Source organism: Ictidomys tridecemlineatus, chromosome 3, assembly GCF_052094955.1.
Source record: "Ictidomys tridecemlineatus isolate mIctTri1 chromosome 3, mIctTri1.hap1, whole genome shotgun sequence".
In the NCBI taxonomy this organism is placed as follows: domain Eukaryota; kingdom Metazoa; phylum Chordata; class Mammalia; order Rodentia; family Sciuridae; genus Ictidomys; species Ictidomys tridecemlineatus.
Genome location: NC_135479.1, coordinates 63,484,751 through 63,509,895, shown reverse-complemented (window position 1 = coordinate 63,509,895; position 25,145 = coordinate 63,484,751). Strand labels below are relative to the sequence as shown.

General features: G+C 39.4%; 1 protein-coding gene across 4 annotated transcripts in view; it reads left to right on the top strand.

Annotated features, from left to right (window-relative positions):
- Nt5m (5',3'-nucleotidase, mitochondrial) overlaps positions 1–25,145 on the top strand; it is a 66,323-nt gene that overhangs the window by 1,622 nt on the left and 39,556 nt on the right. The window contains exons 2-5 of one of the 4 annotated variants that reach the window (XM_078043037.1): positions 1,512–2,198; positions 4,051–4,127; positions 5,694–5,863; positions 24,004–24,106. The gene's annotated coding sequence lies outside the window, so the exon portion shown is untranslated. The remainder of the gene's footprint in view (positions 1–1,511; positions 2,199–4,050; positions 4,128–5,693; positions 5,864–24,003; positions 24,107–25,145) is intronic. The other 3 variants (XM_078043038.1, XM_078043039.1, XM_078043040.1) reach the window with 3 other exon arrangements.

The following is a 25,145-nucleotide window of genomic DNA, read 5'->3' as shown; positions in this document are numbered from 1 at the left end:
AAATGGTCTTAGTCCTTCTCTCCTGCAAATGATGAATAAGTAAAGACCCTAGGAAAAAAAAAAGGTAGTGTGCCCTGAAGGAATGGAACGTGGCTCTATAAGATCGTGCAACAGAGGAAATTGACCAGATCTGGGAACCAAGGGGAAATCTTTCTTAAGAAAAATGGAGCAAATTGACCTCTGAAGAAAGAGGCTTTGGAGAGGATGTAAGACTGTAAGGCAGACAGGGGCCACGTCAAGTAAGCAGTGTTCAAGATAATGGGCTTTTACCTGGGATGATTAAAAAACTACTGGAGCATTTTATAGAAGCAAGTGGCACAATCAGATTTACATCTTTAAAAGAATGGTCTGGCTTCATATAGATAAAATTTCAAGAGAGCCAGTTAGGAATAGGAAGCTATTGCAGTTGTTGACATGAAATCTTGTGTGCCTTGGATGACTGACTGTACCATGAATAACAATAATTGTAACTCTTTAAAGTAGAGATGAAAATAAATTGATGGACTTGAGACATGTTTAGATGAATGACTTTCACACTTATTCTTCAAGATAGAGATGGCCCTGAATGGCAGCAATTGGTCTTTGATCTCTTGCAGCACACAGACAGATATTTTGATGTATAGGGTTCCTTTCCATGGATATACATGGGTTTTAGTGAAAGCCTAAAACATGGCAGAGAAAGTATTACAATAATTCAAAATAGCCATGACTGTTAATCAAACTTTTTTTTTTTTTCAGTGCTGGGGATAGAACTCAGGGTCTCACACATGCTAGGCAAGTCTTCTACCGTTGAGTTACCTAACACCAGCCCCTGTATTATTCGTACTTTGAAAGTGAGTTGCCTATTTAGATTGTGGCAGCTGCTTTCAAACCATGACTCCTGCAAGCAACGGCAGCAGCACCTGGACCTTTTTTGAAAATGCAAATTCCTGGAGTCACTGTAGACCTCCCATATTGAAAACTCTGAAGGTGGTGCCCAGGAATCTGAAATGAATGGCCTTGCCATGATTCTGGAGCACACTGAAATGTGAGAGCCTCTGGATTGAGCCAGCATACAATTTACACTCCCTCTCAAACAGCAAAGAGTAATTCCACCCTTATCTTTTCCTTTCAAGAATAAAGTGAAAGATTCGTGGCTGGAGAGTTAACCTTGAATATATTCTAATTTGTATTTTGGCAAGCCAGTAATTTGCAAAATCTGACAATTCCTGGAAGCAGGAACTCACCACCCACAGTGGCATAGCAGTTGATGGAGATGATACATTTAATCATTTCTTTCATTCTTTGGATACACATTTATTTTGTGTCAAATATGCATCAAGGCCTTTGCCAAGATGCTGGGAGTGTATCTGTGTAGAAAACAGAAAGTCCTTGCTGACATGAAAGGTTTGGTTGGGGGAGGAGGCAATTAGCAACCAAATAAACAAAATAGTTTCATATAGTAATAAATGTTGTGAAGAAAGCAAAATATGGGTCAGCTCACGCCCTGCTTTCTCTTCCCTCTGGCTCAGGCGCCTTTCTTCTAGTTGCCTCCTGGGGGCTGTTCCTAGTGGTGGTGACTGCCTTCCCCACCTCAGAACTTCACAGAGAAGGTGTAGAGGATGGTGTCACTCAAAATAAACCAACACGTGCCTCTTCAGAAAAAAAACGCAGGACAGATTTCCTACCTCATCAAGGAAGTCTTCAAAATAGAAAAACGCTGTGCAAGAATGATGAGACCTGTATCAAGAGCCATGTGGCAGTGTCCAATCTGAACCTTCCAAAGATGACTGAAAAAGATGGATGCTTCCAAACTGGATATAATCGGGACAACTGCCTTGTGTGAATCACCTCTGGGCTTCTGGAGTTTCAGATGTACCTGAAGTACATCCGGAACAAGTTTCAGGAAAGCAGGAACAGGGACAGAGCCAAACGTGTGCAGAACAGTTCCAAAACCCTGATTGAGATCCTGAAAAAAGAGGTGAAGGATCCCAATAAAATAGTCTTCCCTAGCCCAACTGCAAATATCAACCTGTTGGCAAAACTGGAGTCACAGAATGATTGTCAGAAGGTCATGACCATGCAACTCATCTTGAGCAACTTTGAGGATTTCCTGCAGTTCACCCTGAGAGCTATTTGGAAAGCATAGTGTGGGCATCTAAGCTAATTGGTTCATGGACATTCCTTCCTATGGTCAGAAAACATGTCCTGTCCACTGGGTACCTACCTTATCTTGTTCTCTACGAAGAACTGACAGTATAAGTGTTAGGACACTATTTTAATTATTTTTAATTTATTGATAATTTAAATATGAGATTTGAGTTCATTTATATGTGATTGATATTTATAATTTTATGAAGTGCCACTTGAAATATTATTTTATATAATGGTTTTGAAATGATTTATATTATATAAAAGTCTAGACAGTTTGAATATCCTGCTTCAGAGCCAGATCTTTTCTTGGAATGTATAAATTTACCTCAATAAAATTGCTATTTTATACGTTTTTAAAGAAAAACAAAAGCAAAATATGGACACCAGGAATAGAAGATCAGGAGTTGCTTCTCTAAAATCTGAAGGATGGGAGCCAATTAAGAAAGATGTGGGGGGCGCTGGGGTTGGGGCTCAGTGGTAGAGCGCTTGCCTAGCATGTGTGAGGCCCTGGGTGTGATTCTCAGCACCATATAAAATTAAATAAATGTCCATAAACAACTAATAATAATAATAAATTAAAAAAAGAAAAGAAAAGAAAGATCTGGAGCGAGAGAGTTCAAAACTGAGAGAAATGCATAGTGGGCAAATGGCAGTGTGGAGCATTTCAAGGAAAGAACAAAATGCCAGTGTGGCTAGAATAGAGTGGGTGAGGGGGATCCTGGTATTGGTGGGAACTGCTTATCTCTAGTCATAGCAACAATCTCTTAGATTTGTCTAGCTTTTAAAATGCAAAGCGTATTCTGATCCAGTCAAGTTTATGAAGTCATCACAGAAATATCTTCACCAGGTGGTGACTTGAAAGAAAGGAGTGGTAAGTAATCGTGGGGGGTAGGGGACACAGGAACACTCTCTGTACACTCCCTTTCTGTTTGTGTGCATCCAAGGAACCTGACTTGGAGAATCTGAGCATGTAAAGGAGGTGAAACCATCCACTTTTCCAGAACCATCTCCCTCAGGCATCAGTGAACATGTGACTGACCCAGTCTGCGGGAAGCTCAGGACTTCTGTGAACAAGGCGGCACTGCCCGCTACCCTTCTTCTTCTTCTTCTTAATATTTTTTAGTTGTATTAACTTTATTTTATTTATTTTTTTAAGGTGGCGCTGAGGATTGAACCCAGTGCCTTGCACATGCTGAGCCACAATCCCAGCACCCCTCCCCCCTTCTTTTTTTTTTTTTTAGAATTTTAATATTTATTTTTTTAGTTTTCGGCGGACACAACATCTTTGTTTGTATGTGGTGCTGAGGATCAAACCGGGGCCGCGTGCAAGTCAGGCGAGCGCACTACCGCTTGAGCTACATCCCCAGCCCCCCCTCCCCCTTCTTGATCAAGGAAGTATGTAACCCTTAGGGACTTCTAGTAACCACTATGGAATCCTGAGAGTAGCAAGTTTAGGATGAAATTCATACAATTGACCCTTAGCCCACCATATCTCTGGGGGATTGGTTCCAGAACCTCCCATGGATACCAAAATCAGAGGATGCTTGAATACCTTATAATATATAATGCTGTAGTATTTGCATATAACCTGTGAACATCCTCCTTTATATTTTAAATCTTCCTAGAGTACTTATAATACTTTAATTGTAAGTGCTTATACTTTATAAGTACTTATAAAACTTATAATTACTTACAGTACTTTAATTATAAGTACTTATAATACTTATACTTACTTACATACAATGTAAATGCTATGCAAATAATTGTTACAAAATATTTGGTGGGGGGAACAATGATAAGGAAAAAATCTGTACATATTCAATACAGAATTTTTTTTCTTAGTACTAGGGATTTGACCCAGGATATTTTACCACTGAACTACATTCCCAGCCCTTTTTGTTTTTTATTTTGAGACAGGTTCTTATTAAGTTGCTGAGGCTGAACTGAAACTTGTGAACCTCCTGACTTAGCCTCCTGAGCCGCTGGGATTACAGGTATGTGCCACCATGCCTGGATGTGCGTGTTTTTATTTTAATAATATTTTTGATCTGTGGTTAGTTGATTCTGAGGATTCAGAATCCAAGGATGCAGAATCTGAGAATTCAGAGGGCTGACTGTATGTCAAAGTACAGAAAAGAGAAACAAAAAGAAATTAATCCTATCATACCATTGCTTCAGTCTTAACTATCTTTGAAAATTTCAGCCAAAAATATATGAGCCAACAGGTTCCCTTCATTGTTTAAGCTTTTATTATTTAAGTTTTCCTCTTACTTGTAGCCAAAAGTGTTCCAATATGGCAATAAAAGACACTGTCCCCTTAACAGTCCTGCCAGAAAGAGGTTAGTGTAGGAGTCATCCAGACAGTTCACAGCTATTCCATTTATTTTCTTTCCACCTCCTGTGAAGTTAGTTGTGAATATGTTATTTCATTTTTTTAAAGAGAGAGTGAGAGAGGAGAAAGAGAGAGAGAGAGAGAGAATTTTTAATATTTATTTTTTAGTTCTTGCAGGCGAGCACGCTACCGCTTGAGCCACATCCCCAGCCCAATGTTATTTCATTTGATTGATAAAACACAGTTGAAGTGTTTATGTTTCACTTTAGGGTGTGGGTTTTTTGGTTTTTTTCTTTTTGGTGATGCTGGGGATTTGAACCCAGAGGCTTGTGCATGTGAGGCAAGCACTCTACCAACTGAGCTATATCCCCAGCCCTAGGATGAGGGTTTTAAGAGTCAGGTGTAATTCCTCCCCTGTCAGGGTGCTGGCGGAAGTATTGAGATGGGGGCTCCAGGCCTGAGTCCTTAGGTAAGAAGGGCAGAGGCCACCTTCCCCAAACCACATTGGAAACGTAGTTATGTAGCAAATTACCCTCAGGCTTAGAGCCTTAACATTTCTTACTTCACCAACACTTACTATCTCCCACTTTCTGCATATCAGGAATTCTCTCATGGTTCAATGGCCACCTCTGCCTCAAGGTCTCCCTCAGAGCTGGTCAGGCTATCGTCCAGGGCTGCAGCCTCATCAGAAGGCTCAACTGGGACGTAGTCTGTTTCCAAGCTCCTTCATGGGGTTGTTGGAAGGATTCAGCTATCATGGGCTTTTGAGCTATGTTAGTTACTCACTAGTGCTGGCCATAGCCCTCCCTTAGTTTCTTGCCACACGGGCCTCTCCGTAAGGCAGCTCAGAACATGGCAGATGGATCCCCCTCAGAGAGAGAAAGATCCTCCCTTGAGAGGCAGAAGCAGTGGAGGCAGGAGAGAGAGAGAGAGAGAGAGAGAGAGAGAGGAGAAAAAATTATTTACTGTGTACACTGGGTCAGTAGGAAATGTGGGGATGGGAAGCTATTTCACTTCAATCCATGGGACGGCAGTGATCTGTACAGTGGCTAGGGCCTACAGACCGTACCGGGTGAGACAGCAAGAAGAAAGCCCAGAGAAAAACATACTCCACCATCTTTAACCTGCTTCCCCCAAATTCTTCACTTCTTACAATAAAATGGTCTGAATCTCTCATTTTGAAACACCTCGTTAACTCAGCTAACACTTTGTTCTGTCGGCTCAGCAGATCCAAATTTCCACCCACAGCCACATGTATGATTTGCCTCTTGGAAGAAAGGACACATCCAAGTGACAATGCATCTGAGAACACCTTAACTTCTTCCTATCACAGCTGATTCACTGAAAGTCAGAGGGAAGTGGGACTTACCCAAGGTCACTCAGCAACTAGTGGCAGAGGTAAGACCTCAACCCACAAGATCAAAACACGTATCCCTGACCTTTATATGTCATCAGCACAAGCACACCAGACAAGTTGTGCCAGTCAAGAGCCTTCTTATTTCCGGACCCTTCCTGCTGTCCATATTTAAAATTGCTAGAAGTAGCCAGGCATAGTGGCAAATACCTATAATCTCAGCTGCCTCAGAGGCTGAGGCACGAGGATCATAAGTTCAAGATCTGCCTGGGCAACTTAGCAATGCCCTGTCTCGAAAAATTAAAAAGAGTTGGGATGGTAGATCAGTGGTAGAGCACTTGCCTAGCGTGTGAAAAGTCCAGGGTTCAATCTCTAGTAGTAAAAAAAAAAAAAATCCTAGAAGCATTTGAAGCTTTGTATTCTGTGCATCCATATGCTACTTCTATTTTAGGCTCCTTCCCAACCTTTTAGAGGTGAGGATTGTGTCACCCAGAACTCTGCACTGCAGCTGAAAGCCCACTTTAAACTGCCTTACTTCATAAAGGGAATTTATCAACCTCTGAAACTACCAACTTCAAGAAATGAATGAACTGCAGATTGAGGGGAAGTTGGATTTGGCAGCATAGCAGTCTTTATCTTTATTTCACTTATGTTTTCTTTCTTTCCATTTCTTGGATAAAACTTTTTTTTTTTTTGTAGTATTGGGGATTGAACCCAGAGCTTTGTGCATACAAGGCAAGCACTCTACACTGAGCTGTATCCCCAGTGCTTTATAAATTTTTTAATTCTGAGACAGGATCTTGATAAGTTGCCTAGGCTGGCTTCAAACTTATCATCTTTTTGCCTTGGCCTCCTGAGTTGCTAGGATTACTGCTAAGCTCCACCATAACAGGGCTAAAGCTTTTGTTTTTAAATTGGGGTATAACTGATACACAATTTATAACTGATACACAATTATAAAGATACATAATTTAAATTTATAAAGATATACAATTTAAACTTTGATAGAAATTTGTTAATTTTTTAAAATAAAAATGTATACATATACACCAATGAAACCATTTCTTCAACCAAGACAGTGAATATATCCATCACCCCCAGAAGTTTCTTTGTGTCCTTTTATAAGTCCTCTCCTCCCCATCCTCTAATCTCTTGGCAACCATTGATCCACTTTGAGTCACTATAGGTTAGATTGCATTATCTAGAAATGTACACAAATGGAATAATGGTGTTAGTCAATTTTCTGTTACTGTAACAAAATACCTGAAATAATCAACCCATAAAAAGAAAAGGTTTATTTTGACTCATAGTCATGAAGCTTTCAATCCATGATCAACTGGCCCTGTTCCTTTGGCATGTGATGAGGCAGCACCTGATGGTGCGAGCATGTGGCAGAGCAAAACCACTCAAGGTAATGAAGCAAGAGAGGGGGGTGGTAGAGAGAGACTAGTGTTCTCTTATCTCTTTCTAGGGCACTTTCTCAATGACCTAACTTCCTCTAACTAGGTCTCACCTCATTCCACAACCTGGCAATAGCACCATCCTTTACCACATGGGCCATAGTGAACCTCAATATTCAAATTATAGCATGTTTTTCTGGGAGCGGGGTAGGTTCTGGCTTATTTCATTCATTCACTGTTATTACTTAAGGACTCATTAATGTTCTGCATTTGTCCTCATTTGTTCCTTTTTTGTTGCTAGTTAGTATTTTATTTTATGGCTATACCACAACTTGTTTCTCTAGTCCCATGGTGATAGACGTTTGGTTTGTTTCCACCTTTTGGTTATTTCAAAGAGGGTCTCTAAGAACATTAGTGTGTAAATCTCTATTTGAGCATAAGCTTTCTTTCCTTTTGAGTACACAGTCAGGAGAGGAATAGTCAGATCATAGGTAGGTATGTATTTACTTTGTAAGAAACTGACAAAAATGTTTTCTAATGTGTTTGCACAATTATTTTTGTTCTCCCCAACAGCAATCCATGAGAGTTTCAACTCCTCCGCATCTTTGCTAATGTGAGAAGTAGAAAGTTCAGTGGTCCCTTTTTGTTTTACTTATTTATTTATTTATTTTGGTATCAGGGATTGAATTCAGGGACACTTGACCACTAAGCTACATCCCCCAGCCCTATTTTGTATTTTATTTAGAAACAGGGTCTCAGCTAAGTGCCGTGCCTTTGCTGAGGCTGGCTTTGAACTTGCGATCCTCCTGCCTCAGCCTCCTGAACCATTAGGATTACAGGCGTGAGCCACTGTGCCTGGCTTCATTTTCAAAATATAGTATTTAGTCTTAATTGTGATATTAAGATCCAATCGTAACCATTTTAACTATAGCCTTTCCCTTTGTCCACCCCAATTTTAAAATTAGCTAATGGCATGGATTGTAACTCCGAGCCCTCCTACCAGAGCAAGGGTCAGTTACTGTGTTAGCAATAAAAGCAGGGAGACTACATGCCCTGGATTTTCTTTGGTAGCAGAAATAAAGTCTGCCTTGCTGAGCTGCTTCTGAGCAGGAGTTTGATTTCTGGTGGCACCCTGGTATTCTGACACTATGGTCAATCATTTTAAGTTTTAACCATCCTAATGGATGCGAACTGGAATCTCCTGTGGTTTGAGTTTGCATGACCCTGATGAGCAGTGATGTTGAGCATCTTCTTATGTGCTTAATGGCCATCTGTTAAAATGTCTGTTTAAAGAACTGCCACTATTTTTATGATATCTCATAACTGTTATTCAAGTCAAAATATTTTCTAATTTTTCTTTTGGTTTTGTTTTTCATCTGTGGGCAATCTAGAAGCATGGTTTTTGTTCACTAATCTGGGGAATGTTTCAGAGACTTTTCTATTATTGATTTCTAATTTAATTCCACTGTGATCAGAGAACATACTTTATATACTTCAAATTCTTTCAAATGTGTACAGATTGTTTTATGGCCCAGAATGTGGCCTTTTTGGAGGGTAGGTACTGGGGATGGAGCCCAGGGCCTTGAACCCAAGGCTAGGCAAGTGCTCTACCCTTGTGTGTTATGCTTCAGCCCCTATCTTTTTAAATGTTCTATGTGTGAAGGAGAAGAATATCTATTCTGCTGCTCTTGTGTGGAATGTTTTCTCAATGTAGATTAGGTCAAATGGGTCGACAGTGTTGTTCAAGGCTTATGTATCTTTATTGATTTTCCATTTGTTCTATCAGTTATTAAGGCAGGAATATTAAATTATTCCAACAACAATTATAAATTTGCAGTTGCAGTTTTATACATTTAAAAGGCTGATTACTACGGGCTGAGGTTGTGGCTCCATGGTAGAATGCTCACCTAGCATGCACAAGGCACTGGGTTTGATCCTCAGCACCACATAAATGTAAAATAACCATATTGTGTCCACCTAAAACTTAATAATAAACATTTTTAAAAGGCTGATTACTTTTTATTCTACCCTTGCAGTCATTTTTATGTATTAGTCACATAACAAAATCTATCATTTTAAAGTGTACATTTTAGTGGGCTTTCATATATGTTGTACAGCTATCACTGCCATCTAATTCAAATGCATTCGTATTAGCTGGAGAGAAACCCCATACTTGGTAGCACTTAATCTCAATTCTGTCCTCCAAACCACCCTTGGCCACCTCTAATCCATTCTCTATCACTGTAGATTTTCTTATATTCTGAACATTTCATATAAATAAAATCCTACAATATGTGGCCTTTTGTGATTGGCTTCTTAAGTGAAAGCAAAATATCTTCAAGATTTGTCCACATTGTTGCAGCATGTGCTAGAATGTTCTTCCTTTCCAAGGGTGAGTAGTACTCCATTGTATCCATTTTCCTGTGGCTAGACACTCAGATGACTTCCACCTTTTAGCTGTTTTAATGTTGCTATGAACAGAGTTGCACAAATGTAAGTTTGACTCAATTCTTTTGAGTATGTTCCAGAAGTGGAATTACTGGATACGTAGTAACTCTATTTTAAATTTTGAAGCACAAACTATTTTCCATAGTAGTAGCACTTGTAGCACACAAGGACTTCCATTTCTTCTCTGCCTCCTTATTATAATTTTTTCCCAGTTTTGTTTGTTTTGTTTTATAATAACTATCCTTGGTAGTGTCCTTTGACACACACGTTTTTCAAATTTGGGTGAAGTGAAATTTTATATCTACCTATATCTATATACCCATCTATCTTGGGTATTCTAAGAAACTGTATCACCTAATACAAGGCCACAAAGATTTACCACTAAGTTTTTTTTTCTCAGAATTTGTAATTTTACCTCTTATATTTAATTCCCTGATCTATGTTGAGTTAATGTTTTATATAGGCATCTGGTTCCTTCTTTCACATGTTGATATTCAGTTGCCTCAGTATCATTTGTTATAAGATTATCCTTTTCTGATTGGCAGACTTATCTGAAACCAATTGCTCAAAAACGTGAGGGTTCATTCCCATCTTCTCCATCCTATTCCATTGATCCATATGTGTGTTGTTATGCCAAAACAACATCGTCTTGATTGCTATAGTTTTGTAGTAAGTTTTGAATCAGGAAGTGTGTAACTCCAATTTTATGGGGATTTTTTTCGAGATTGTTTTAGCTATTCTGGTCTCTTAATTTTACATGTGAATTTTTGAATAAGGTTGTAAATTTCTACAAAACAAAACAAAACAAAAAACACCTGAGATCCTGATAGAGATTGTGTTAAATCTATAGATCAATTTGGGGAATACTGCCATTTTAAGTCTCTCTCCATAAACATCAGATTCTTTCTTTTGATTTAGATCTTTTTAAAATTTATTTTAATAATATTTTTCAGTTTCCAATTTACATGAATTTTGTTAAATCTGCTCTTAATTATTTTACCATTTTATGCTAAAATAAATGAAATTCTTTTATTAAAAATGAAATTCTTTTATTTCATTTTTGAACTGTTCATTGCTAGTGTATACAATGGATTTTTGTACATCAATATTGTATCCTTCAGGGCTGTGACTGTGGCTCAGTGGCAGAGCGCTTGCCTGGCATGTGTGAGGCACTGAGTTCGATCCTCAGCACCACATAAAAATAAAATAAAGGTATTGTGTCCAACTACAACTAAAAAACACACATTTTTAAAAAACTATTGGGGGCTGGGATTGTGATTCAGCAGTAGAGCGCTCACCTAGCACATGCAGGGCCCTGGGTTCGATCCTCAGCACCACATAAAAATAAAATAAAGGTATTGTATCCAACTACAACTCAAAAATAAAATTAAAAAAAAAACTATTGTATCCTGCAACCTTGCTGAATTTGCGTATTAATTCTAAAGTTTTTAGTGAATTATTTGGGATTAAAGATCATTTATCTATGAATATAGATAGCTTCTTCCTTCTCTCTTTGGTTTCCTTTTTCTTTTCAAGCCAATAATTCTCTTTTTTTAAAAAAATTGTAGTTATAGATAAACACAATGCCTTTATTTTATTTGCTTATTTTTATGTGGTGCTGAGGATCAAACCCAGTGCATCACACATGCCAGGCTCTACCACTGAGCCACACCCCAGCCTATCTTTGGGTTCTTTTTACTTTCTTTTTCTTGCCTAATTACCATGAATAAGACTTGCAATACAATGTTGAATAAGAATGGTGAGACTAGACATTATTCTTTTCTCATTCCTGATCTTAGAATGAAGCATTTATTCCTTCACTATTAATTGTGGTGTTAGCTATGGCTTTTTATCATTAATGTCTTTTACCAAGTTGAAGAAGTTTGATTTTATTCTTTTCTTTTTTCTTTCTTTCTTTCTTTCTTTCTTTTTTTTTTTTTTTTTTTTTTTGGTGCTGGGGACTGAACTCAGGGGAACTCGGCCACTGAACCACTGATGAATCCAGCCTAATTCCATTTTAAGATTGGGAGCCATCTCGTCATAAAGCCTTGGAAAGTTCATTTTTGTTTTACTATAAATTACTGCGATCTCTAAACTTGTTTGGAATTTCTGCCCATGCCTTGAACTCATCCATGCCTGGCTTTCCCTGACCAGATAACAGCCCTCTCTGAAACCTCAGTAGCACCTCATAAATTCTGATGTTGGGACCTGAATTTACTCCCTACCTTGAAATATCATTCCATGTAGGTCATTAACCTACTATCTGCCTTTGTTTGCTTGTGAAAATCCTGTTAGCTCTAAGTACTCAAGACACCCCAGTCTGCAACTTTTTGTGCTATAAAACCTTGTTCCTAGAAGGCTGGGCGGCTGATCTCTAAACTTGCTTCCTGTGTTGGGAGAGACAGCCGCTGTTCAGCTCTTTGTGTACACAAATACAAGCTTGCTTTAATTTGATTCAAAATTGAAGTTGGTGGTCTTTTCTTTGTGTCAGGGTTCAATACCACATCCCTAACCCTGTTTTGTATTTTATTTAGAGACAGTCTCTCACTGAGTTGCTTAGTGCCTTGCTTTTGCTGAGGCTGGCTTTGAACTCAGGATCCTCCTGTCTCAGCTTCCAGAGCCCCTGGGATTTCAGGCATGAACCACCATGTCCAGCTCTAGTTTTTTTTTATTTTTTGGATTTTAAAATGTATTTATTTTTTTAGTTGTATATGAACGCAGTACCTTTATTTATTTTTATGTGATGATGAGGTTTAAACCCAGTGCCTCACACATGCTAGGCAAGCGCTCTACCACTGAGCTACAACCGCAACCACAGTCCTTTTTTTTTTTTCCTCCCAATCATGAAAGTTGTTGGATTTTGACAAATGCTTACTGTATCGCATTGCTGGATTTTGTGAAACTAAAGCAAACTTGCTTTCTGTAATAAGCCCCACCTCTCATTGTGGATAGTACTTTTTCTACTATTTCTGAATTTGGTTTTCTACTATGCTTTGATAAATTTTCTGCCGAGATAGTGGTCTTGGATGTTCTTTTATTATGTTATCCTTGTCTGGTTTAGTATCAGAGTAAATTGGCCTCAAAAATAAGCTGAAAAGTCTTCACTTCTAATTTCACTTGGGGAAAATCTTCTGAAAGATTGCTGTTATTTTCTTCATTAAAGATTTGGTTTAGAGTTTACTGGTGAAGTCAATCCGCCCTGGACATTTCTTTTTGGAAGTTTTTAAAATTACTGCGTCAGTTTCTCTACTGGTTATGTGCATGTTTAGGTTTCCTTTTCTCTCTCTTCTTGAGTCTTGAGTTTTGGTAGTTTGTGACTTTCTAATAATGGATCCAGTTAAAATAAGTCGTATGATTTTTGTAACATAATTGCTCATGACATTTTCTCATAATCTTTTCTTATTTGTTTCCATAGGTTGGGCTGTGATGTTGCCTCTTTCAATCTTGATTTAGTATTTCCAGCCCTCTCTATTTCTTAGTAAAGAAATAAAGACGTTTGTCAATTTTGTTGAAAACTAACCAACCTTTGTTTTCTGGTCTTTATTTAATATATTTTGCTCTTTCTTTATTATAGTTCCCTCTGCTTTTGGATTTGTTTTTGTTTTGTTTCCAAATTTGTCTTTAAGATTTTTTATTTGTTCTTTTTAGTTACATATGACAGTAGAATCTATTTTGACATATCATAGGTACATGGAATATAACTTCCCATTCTTGTGGTTGCACATGATGTGGAGTTACACTGGTCATGTTTTCATATATGAACATAGGAAAGTTATGTCCTGCTTCTAGATTCTTAAGATGGAAAGTTAGTTTATTGATTTGAGGTCTTTATTTAATGTAGGCATTGATACATTATTTTCCCTCTGAGCTGTGGTTTTGTGACATCTCCTAAGTTTTGGGATGATGTAATTTCACTTACATACCTTTCAACTACTATCTAATTTCTTTGGTGACTGTTTCCTTGACCCATCATTATTTCATAGGTGTGAATTTAACATTCCAAATATTTGTTAATTGCCCAAATTTACTTCTGTTTTTGATATCTAATTTAATATTTGCTGGAGTACATATTTTTTAAAATATTTTTTTAGTTGTCAATGGACCTTTATTTTTACTTATTTATATGTGGTGCTGAAAATTGAACCTTGTGCCTCACACATGCTAGGCAAGTATCTACCACTAAGCCACAACCCCAGCCCTGGAGTACATATTTTGTATGATTTAATCCTTTTAAATTTATTGAGACTGGTTTTATGACTAACACATGGCTTATCATGAAGAATGGTCCACATGTACTGGAGAAGAACGTGTAGTCTGATCTTGTTTGAGGGATTTTGTTCCATAGATGATTTGTATTAGGTCTCATTTGTTTAGCATTATTCATATCTTTTCTTTCCTTGTTCTCTAGTTGTTGATCAGTTATTGAAAGAAGATATTGCAATTTACGAATTTTATTTTTGAGTTGTCTATTTCAATCTTAAATTCTATCTTAGGGTATTGTTGTTAGGTGCATATATGCTTATAATTGTTATATCTTCCAAATGGATTGATTTTTTTAAATATTTATAAAATGTTTCTCTTTGTTTCCAGTGACTCTATTTGTGTCAAAGTTTATTTTGCCTAAAGTAATGTAGCCATCCAGCTGTCTTTCTGTTACTGTATGCACAGAGTAACTTTCTCTATCCTGTAACTTTTAACTTGTTTGTGTTTTTTAATTTAAAGTTCATCTCTTATAAACAGCATATAGCTAGATCATGTTTCGTGTTATTTTGTTTTGGGCACTAGGGATTGAACCCAGGGGTGCTTTATCACTGAGCTACATCCCCAGTTCTTTTTATTTTGAAACAAGGTTTTCCTAAGTTGCTAAGGTTGACCTGTCACATCAGGCCAACACTCTACAACTGACCTATGTTCCCAAACCCCCCTTTTTGCCAAAAGGAACCCTACCACTGAGCTACATCCTCAGCCTCCCTTTAACCATTTTAAATGCCCTTTGTATTGGCTCTGACAAGAAGTTTGCTGTCATCTTTGTTTTTATTTCTCTGTATTTAATATGTTTTTATTTTGGGGGTGCTATTTTAAGATTTTCTTTTCTTTTTACCACTGGTTTTGAACAATTTAATTACAATGTGTCTTGCTGCAGTTTTTTCCAGCCACAGTACTTTAAATTTACAAAATACCAAAAAGTGAAATATTTAGGTGCAAATCAACTAAACATGTGCAGGACCCGCATACTGAAAACTGCAAAATATTGATACCAGAACTCAAAGGAAACTTAGAAGAGACATACATTTATGAATTGGAATGTTCAATATAATTAAGAAGTCAATAACTCCAAATTGATCTACACATTTTGTGTAATTTCAACTCTACCTAAGATTTTTTTGTAGAATAAATAAGTTTATTCTAAAATTCATATGGAAAGTGAATGGAACCAGAATAAAGAAAACAATTTTGAAAAGGAAGTAAAATTTGCTGGATGTGGTGACACACGCCTGTAATCCCAGCTGAAGCAGGAGGATCAGGAGTTCAAAGCCAGCCCCAGCAATGGCTAGAAGCAGGGCAATAGGAAACCTCATTCAATGATGGTAGGGATGAAAAATGATGTAACCATTCTGGAAAACTTTCTTCTTATATCTTAAACATACACTTGCCATATACCCACTCTTTTTTTTTTAGATCTTTATTTTTATTTTTTTAGTTGTAGATGGACAATGCCTTTATTTATCTTTATATGATGCTGAAGCTCGAACCCAGTGCCTCACACATGCTAGGCAAGTGCTCTACCACTGAGCCACCACCCCAGCCCCATATACCCACTCTTAGGTATTTACCCCAAAGGAATGAATATGTGGGCTGGGATTGTGGCTCAGTGGTAGACCACTTGCCTAGCATGTGTGAGATCCTGGGTTCAATCTCTGACATCACATAAAACCAAACAAATAAAATAAAGGTATTGTGTCCATCTACAACTTAAAAAAATTAAAAATAAAAAAGAAATGAAAATATAAGTTCACACAAAAACTTTGCACAAATGCTTATTCTAGCTCTACTCATAATTGTCAATACCTGGAAGTGACCCAAGTTTCTTCTCATTGGGTAGGTGAATGGGTAAATACACTATGGTATGTCCATTCATGGACTATTGCTCAGCATAACTGAATGCTGAATATCCCCCAAGGACCAATGTGCTTGGTCTTCAGCCTGGTGTCAGTGAGAACTGGCAGAACCTTTAGGACACGGGGCCTAGTGGGAAGTCCTTGGGTCCATGGGCGCATTCTCTTGAAGGGGATTATTATATCCCCATCTCTTCCTCTTGCTCTTTGGTTCCTGACAATAAGGCACTGTTTTGGTCTGACGTACACTCCCCTTAATGATGAAATTGCACCCCCACTAGAGGGGGCCCAAAAACAATTGTTCTGCCAGATAGTGGACAGGAACTTCTAAAACCATGATACAAAATAAACCTTTTATCTTTTTTTCAATATTTATTTTTTAGATTTTTAGGTGGACACAATATCTTTATTTTTTTATTTTTATGTGGTGCTGAGGACCGAATCCAGTGCCTCATGCATTCTAGGTGGGCACTTCACCACTGAGCCACAACCCCAGCCCAAACCTTTTATCTTTGTTAAGTTACTTATCTCTGGCATTTTATTATAGTGATGGAAAACTAACTAATATACTCAGTAAGGTAATAAAAATAATTGAATTTCAGATACAGGCACCAGTGGAGGTGAATCTCAAAGGCCATCATCATATTACATACTCTACAATTATATTACATACTGTACAATTCCATTCAATGACATTCTATAGAAGGCAAAGCTGTATGGACACAAATAGATCAGTGATTGCCAACAGTAGTTGGTGGTGGAACTGTTTGACCGAGAGGTCAAACAATAAATAATAAAATAAAATGAATAAATTTGCCTTATTCATTTATTTATTTTAATGACTTTTAATCGGTGAATAATATTTCATTACATGGCTATACATTATATATTTCTACCTTTTGGCTATTATGAATAGTATTGCTACAACTATACATATACAAATTTTCATGTGGACCTATGTTGCAACGTTTTGGGGTATATACCTAGAAGTGGAACTTACTGGGTCACATGCTAATCATATATTTATATTTTTGAGGAACTGGAAAACTCTTTTCTGAAGCATTGGCACCAGTTTGTATGCTTACTGTCACTGCATGAGTTTTCTTGCTTCACATTCTTTCTAGTAGATGTATATTATTTTCTCATGATATTCTTCATCTACATTTCCTAAGCAACCAAAGGACCAATGACAATAATACATTTTCATGTGTTTGTTGGCCATATCTTCTTAGGAGAAATGTCTATTGCATACCCTTTGCCCATTTTCAAACTGAGGGTTTTTGTTGTTGTAGTGTTGTTGTTATTGAGTTGTAAGAGTCTTTATATATTTTGGATACAAGTCCCTTTCCAGAAGGGAAATTTTCCAGGGAATTTTTTCTTTTGTTTTGTGGATTGTCTTTTCACTTTCTTGATTGTGTCCTTTCATTGAAGTCCTTTTCTAAAAATTGTATTGATGCTGGGAATTGAACCCAGGGCCTTGTGCATGTGAGGCAAGCGCTCTATCAGCTGATCTATGTCTCCAGACCGCTGAAGTCCTTTATTTTTAATTTGATTCTCTAGGTCCAGTATATTTGAAATATATCACACATCTTTTCTTATCAGCCATGGGCTTCTTTCTTATTTCTGCTTTTGTTATATAAGCCTAAGCCATAATAAGCCTCCCCCCCACTCCACCCCGGGGAAGCAGAAATGCATGTAGCAGCATTTAGGACAGAAAGTTAATTTATTTCAAAATCAGATTTTTGGTAAGACTGAAAAGAAATTTCTAAATTGCTGCAACCTGCATGGCCATTAATCCTGGAAATCGGATGGGGCGATGAGGGGATGAAGAAAAGACAAAACAGACACACAAATAGAGAAAAATCTGGGTCACAGGTGGTTCTCGGTCCCCTGATGAGGGATGGATGACCCAGATTCAGCGCAGCATGTTTATTCTATAGGTCTTAACATCAAAGGGGCTTTCTGTGAGAGTGTCTTCAAGGCATACAGGGTGGAGGATGAACTTTTGTGCAGCCCAGTTACAGTTATCAGCTTGCACCCATAATTCTCTGCCCCCACCCCCGGGAAGCTGGCATCTGAACCTGAGGTCAAGAACTGATAAATCCGTGGCTGGCACGGAATCTCCTTCTGAACAGAGTGTCACCATAGCAACCAGGAGATCTTCTCCACTCCTTCAACCTGAAAGTCCCCAAGAGAGGCACTGCCTCTGCCTCCAGAAGCTAAGGACCATACGTTAACTGCTGCTCCTGACACTGAATTCCGAAGATTTCCTCCATATTCCAAGGACAGAGCAGGTGGACTGCTTTTGAGTTTTTGCTGTAAAGCCCCCATGAGGAGAGAGTGCTATGGAAAACAAGTTTTCAGATCCCGAGGGGGAAATGGGAAAGAACTTCCGGAATTAGGACCTGGAGAGGGCAATGTGACAGGGAAGCAGTCAGATGCCAAGTCCAAACCTCCAGAGATAGCTTGGTTAGAAACAACACTTCTGCAGTGTCCCCCCCAAGCCATCTTTGAGGAGACTCTGGCTACCTCAGTTCCAGATTACCACTGCCCTTCCTAGGCAGACCGGCCATATCTGAGGGAGCCATCTGGCATCAAATGGACCAGAGGTACAGTGTCCTGACTGACCACGACCACGCAGGTAACCTGAGCTACGAGCAGGGTGGTCTGAACATGGAGGCCGCAGTGAGAGGACTTTGAAAAGAGACGGAGGCCCAGGACCATTGGCTTCCACAGCAGAAGCAAGCAGGCCAACTCAAAGGGGGACGAATTGGTCCGATTGTCCCACTGTCCCAGAAGTGGAACAACTGCAAAAACTTAAATATAGCCTCTAATAGAACAGTATTTCAGATAGCTATCTAAAAGAATGCAATTTTAGTATAATAATTATAATACATTAATTTGTATTAATAAATATAATAATATGTAAGCTCTAGATTATTATTTACAACCTATTTTAATGCACCTGTGTCAATTTTATTGAAATGGTCCCATAATTGAAAACTTGGAACTTAAGGTAATGTATGATTCTGGTAGGATGCTCAGAAGATCAGAATGCACATAGGAATATGGTCCATGCCATGCCATGTCCATTTTGTCCATGCCCTGAGACTTTGTGTGAGGCCAAGTTTAAAGGTGATGGATAGTTTATCTGTGGTAGGAAATTTTGAGGCGACACAACATTCAATCTGCTCTTAGTCAGATTTACAGTGGTAATTGGGAGCAAAAAAAACAGAATGCAAAGATTGAAAAAACTTGAAGTTTGGAAAAAAAGAAAAAAGTAAGACTGGGACCAAGAAGGATGTGGTCGCTAATAAAAGGAAGCTAAGTAGTTTGTGCTAGGACAATAGGAAACATGCCTTGAATGCATCTCAGGAATTGGCTAGACCCCACTCATTGCACGCTCAAGGCCATAAAGTATAAACTGACTTGAATGATCGCTTTGAGAAGGGAGTGCTAGGGGCAGCCCACTCCCACAGGGATGGCTAGGACATTGCTACCTCATAGGGTCATTGTGAAGATGCCTCGAAACCAAGTGCTTTGCATACTGTGTGAGTCATCATGAATGATACCAAACAACACACAAGGTAACAGTGATTGGCGGGGCTACTATGTATACGGCTTAGTTCTAAGTGTTTGAAATGTAAAAACTCGTGCAATTCCATAATGACCCTGTGATGCAGGTGCTACTATCACGACCATTTTAAAATGAGAAAATTCAATCCAAGAGATGTTTTAAGACACGGCAAAGTGTTGTAACTGGTAAGAGACAAAGTCAGAACTAAATACAGGCAGACAAGAGCTCCCAGGCCTGTGCCCTTGAGTTACCGTGCCAAGATCAGGGCTCCAGCCCCCATTCAGAGCCATTGATACTTGAATCCATTTCATAGAGCATGGCAGGTGGGGACACCCCATGAAGGAAAGGTACCATCCTGAACTTTGTGGCTATTAAGTCCAATGTCTGGATTTGAACCCTGGTTCTAACATTTACTCGTGGCCTAGTGTATTCATTATCTGGGGATGTATATAAAAATCACCCCCCAAACTTGGAGGCTTATAGCAGCAAACATTTATGTGGTATGAGGGATTGAACCTAGTGCATGCTAGATAACCGCTTTATCAGTGACCTATATCCCCAGTCCTTGAGGTTTGTTTGGCCCCCGTTTTAGGATTTCGAAGTTAGTTTAACTGCCTCTGGTGAGAGCAGCAGATGGCATCACCTGACAACAGGGTGTGTGCAGTAGCAAAAGGTCATAGATTGAACCAGGAAGCAGAGAGAGGAGAGGGGCCGGGCTTGTTCTGTTTATAATAACCCTCTCAGTAGAGCTACAAAAGGGTCACACAAGAACTACCTTAACCACCTTTGGAGAACCTCTCTCTAGGCCTCACTTCTTCAAGTTTCTGCCACCTGTCAATACTGCCACCCCAGGGACATGGACCTTTGTGGGGAGGCACTTGACATCCAAACCATAGCAATGACATGGTCTTAAAAGTCAAACAATACCATTTTCACTATATCTTATTCATTAGAGGAATATAACTAAATCCAGCCCACACTGAAGGAGACAAGAATTAAGGTCCATCTCTCTCTCTCTTTTTTTAAAGATGTTGAGGGACCTTTATTTTGTTCATTTATTTATTTGTGGTGCTGGGGACCGAACCCAGGGCCTCACACATGCTAGGCAAGCGCTCTGCCACTGAGCCACAACCCCAGCCCCAAGGTCCATCTCTTGAAAGTATCAAATTTTTTATTTAACATGATTACACCACGGAGCAAGCTATTTACCTCTCTTTGCTTCAGTTTTTTCATCCTTTAAAATGGGTTAATATTTTTCATGGTGATTTCTTTTCTTTTTTAAAAATATCTTTATTTTATTTATTTTTATATGGTGCTGGGGATCGAACCCAGTGCTTCACATGTGCTAGGCAAGCGCTCTACCACTGAGCCAGCACTCCAGCTCTCATGGTGATTTCTTTCTTTTTTTTTTTTTAAAAAAAAAATATATATATATATATTTTTAGTTGTAGTTGGACACAATGTCTTTATTTTACTTATTTCGTTTTATATGGTGCTGAGGATCCAACCCAGGGCCCCGCACGTGCTAGGCAAGCACTCTACCACCGAGCCACAATCCCAGCCCTCATGGTGATTTCTTTTTGTGAGAAAATTCACTTAAAGAGTCTGACTTGTGTTTAACACATAGTAGGTCTCGATATACGTTAGTCATGATTGACATCCACTATCAGTTGCACTGAACATGGTTCATTCTCTAGTCTCTTCTCATCTGTCATTGAATTAATGTCAGTTCTGTTCAAGGCATTCAAAAGCTATTTACTGAATATATGCCTAAGCAAATTTATCAAACAACCTACTATATGCAAGCACTGATTTAAGCACTAGGAACATAGCAGTGAACAAACCAGATTAGCCCTCATGGGATTTAACTCCAAAAAGGGAAGAGAAGACAAAAAAAAATCCACAAGTAAACAATACAGAAAAAAATTCCAGAAATTAAAAGAAAATAAAATGTGGTCATACATGCAAAGTAGAATCCAGTGAGATACTACTACACACCCCGCCCCCACAGCTAAAATTAAAATGACTGACAATATGAAATTTGATGAGGGTGTTGAGCCAACAGAGCTTTACAGTAGTGCAAACTCTTCAGAAAAAGTCTGATGGTTTCTTTTTTAAAGAAAAATATTTATTTTTTAGTTATAGGTGGACACAATATCTTTATTTTATTTTTATGTGGTGCTGAGGATCGAACCCAGTGCCTCACGCATACGAGGCAAGCGCTCTTCCTCTGAGTCGCAACCCCAGCCCCTCTGATAGTTTCTTATAAAACAATGTATGCCCAGTCTGTTACTCAGAAGTCCCACTCTTAGGCATTTACTCAAGGGGAAAAAAAGTACATCTGTGAGAGACCAACCTTGCACGTGACTGAGTCACACTCCCCTGCTGGGTGTTGAGGTGCTCAGTCACAGAAATGTGGCAGAGCTCTCCCCACCCTTCTTGGGTGCGAGGGTTGGTGTCTCCTGCATGGGTGTGTCTTGCTACAGCCCCATGGGTGGAGCTATGCTCACCTGTTCCTTTGTAATATAACCCCTTGCCCTGTTTAGGATAGAATCTTCCATGGAAGTGCCTTGTGTGTGTCCCCTCCTCTTACTGTGCCCTTGGGTGTGGCCTACCCAGGTGTCAGTCAACCTGCTGACAGGGGACATTATGAAGATAGACTCAGCCCCCTGAAACCTGACCCCCTGCCTCAATTGAATAGCTTCCTCAATAAAAGGGGTCAGCGCATGCTCTCTCGCTCCGTCTCTTCCTGTGGACCCTTAAGGTCAGAGGAGCTGTCACAGTGACCCCAAAGAAAAAGGTATTTGTGTCTCTTGTGTGCTTATTTTGCCCAGCCTAGTCAGCCCAGTTCAACTGGAGTGACCCTTGAGCCATTTGGTTGCAAGAACAGAAACCTAGTATACATCTACTCAAAGACTTTTATGAATATTTGGAACAGCTTCATCCTTAATAGGCCCAAACTAGAAACAACCCAATGTCCATCAGTAGAAGATTGGGTAAACAAACAGTATATTCATGCAATGAAGAACTTAGCAATAAATAAATAATAAACAAGTGTCTAATACAGCTGGTAACATAAATCTTTCTCCAAAACAATATGTTGAGTGAAAGAATTCAATCAAAAAAAAAATGTAGTGTATGATTGGGCTTACAGTTCTAGAATAGGCAAAACTTCTCTATGGTGAAAACAAAACAAAACAAGGAGGCAATGGACAAGAAGCAGAATGGAACTTTCTGGGGAGAAGATTTCTATATTTACCTGTTTGATAAGCTGATTGCCAGACACATGAGTTATATAAATTTAACTGATCTACAATTAAATAAATTTCAATTCCTCATTCATAATAACCACATTTCGAGTACTCCATAGCCACATGAGGTAAGTGGCTACTCTATTGGCACAGATCCTTTCCATCCCTGCAGATGGTTCTAAGACATAGCACTGGTCTATATCTCGCCAGAGTGTGGGTCACATATTTAAACATATTTATTAAAACTCATGGAATATGTGTTAGTCAGCTCTTCATTACTGTAACAAAATACCCGAGGCAATCAACTTACAAAGAGGAAAGATTGAGTTTGGTTCTCATCTTTGAAGGTTTGCAGTTCATCAGCAATTAGCACCGCACCGTTGCTTTGGGTCTGTGGGGAGGCAGCATAACCTGATGGGGAGTATGTGGTAGAACAAACTGTTCACCTCAACATCCCCTGTAAGGGTACGCCCCCAGTGACCTGAGACCTCATGCTAGGCCCCATCTCTTAAAGATTCTACCACCTTCAATCAGTGCTACCCTAGGAACTAAGCCTTTAGAGCATGGGCCCCTGGGGGAATATTTTACATGTAAACTATACAGAATGGTAAAACTGAGATCTGTGCATTAAATACATGTATTTAAATATATCAAACTCACTTCAGTCTACCTAGGCTGAAGCATTTGGGGATGAAGTGTACTAACATCCACACCTTCCTTTGAAAAGCTTCAAAGAATAAGCTGCACTGATGAACGGGTGCAGGGAGACACAGGCCCACAGTGTTAGTTAAAGTGAACAAAGCTATAGAATGCAGATGGATCTACTTGGCATACTTCTTTCAACTTTTCTGAATGTTTGAGATTTTTCATAATAAAATTATGGAGAAAAGCATGGCAATGGAACTAAAGAATCAATATCTGGGTGAAGAAGCACGATGGGAAATCTTTGTTGGGTCGGGGTAGGTATCAAAGAATAACTAGGAAGGTTATTTCAGGAATCACATTCACACATTCACTCATTCATCCAGGATACAAGGATGAACCAGAGCTGGTCTTCACCCACTGTGTTCTCCAAGGCAATCAAAAACTATGTGTTCAACTTGTGTCTGGATGAATTTATTGAGCACATACTATAGGCCAGACGCCATTCTAGGTACTGGAGTTATATCAGTGAATAAAACAAACAAGGGTATTGGTATATGATCCCAAAGATGCCATTAAAGTGCCTAGTTATGCCTGAGGCCCCATGCCCCTACCATGTGCCTGGGTTGGGTCATGGGACAGTGTGAGTTCACAGATCACACTTTTTTAACTGTGTCATATTGCTTTCCTGCTAGCTCCTGACTGTCTCTCTTACTCTAAGTTGGACCACCCCTGCCATTCCTTCCGCAGGGTTTTAGAAGAAGCCAAGAGTACCAGTTCCACAAGGGTGAGTTCTTTGTCCATCACTTGATATCCATCACCAAGCACATCGGGAACGCTCAGTATTTGCCAAGTAAATATATGAATGGAAATTATGCTTTCATCGACTTTCCCCCTCCCACTATCCTGAGCCCTCACTGCAAGTGCTGAGCCTGATTGCATGCACCGTGTCATCTGGCTGTCTCTGGTTCTCTTTCCCATCATTCTTTCTCTACTCCAGCTCTTAGAAATCCTGAAGTGCCCCCAAGAAACCAAACACATGCTTGGGTATGAGTGAGCGAGGCGAACTTCTGCCACAGGGCATTCTTTGGAACCTGGCTAGCAAGCATGCCTGGGTGGACAGCCATCTTCTTATATCCCTAAGACAGCACTGCCCTTCATCCTGATTGGAGGACCCTGGGGTTACAATCTATGTGACTGGCTAATTTAAAAATTGGGGCAGACAAAGGGAAGGGCTACATTGGATCTTACTTCCCATTAATTAACTAAATACTATATTCTGAAAAATGGACCCTGCCCGGTTTCTGTTCTCGTAACTAAAAGGCTCAGGGGTCGCTCCAGTTGAACTGGGCTGACTGGGCTGCACAAACAAAACAAAATAACCACACAAGAGACACAAATACCTTTTTCTTTGGGGTCGCTGTGACAGCTCGTCTGACCTTAAGGGTCTGCAGAAAGAGAGAGAGAGAGAGCGAGAGCACGCACTGACCCCTTTTATTGAGGAGAAGCTATTCAAATGAGGCTAGGGGTCAGGTTTCAGGGGCTGAGTCTGTCTTCATGATGTCCACTGTCAGCAGGTTGACTGACACCTGGGTAGGCCATACCCAAGGGCACACACACAAGTAAGAGAAGGGGACACACACAAGGCACTTCCATGGAAGATTCTATCCTAAACAGGGCAAGGGGTTATATTACAAAGGAACAGGTGAGTGTAGCTTCACCCATGGGGCTGTTGCAAGACACACCCATGCACGAGACACTGACCTTCGAACCCAAGAAGGGTGGGGAAAGTTCTGCCACATTTCTGTGACTGAGCACCTCAGTACCCAGCCGGGGAGGGTGACTCAGTCACATGTAAGGTGACTCAGTCACAAGGACCCCTGGACTATCTA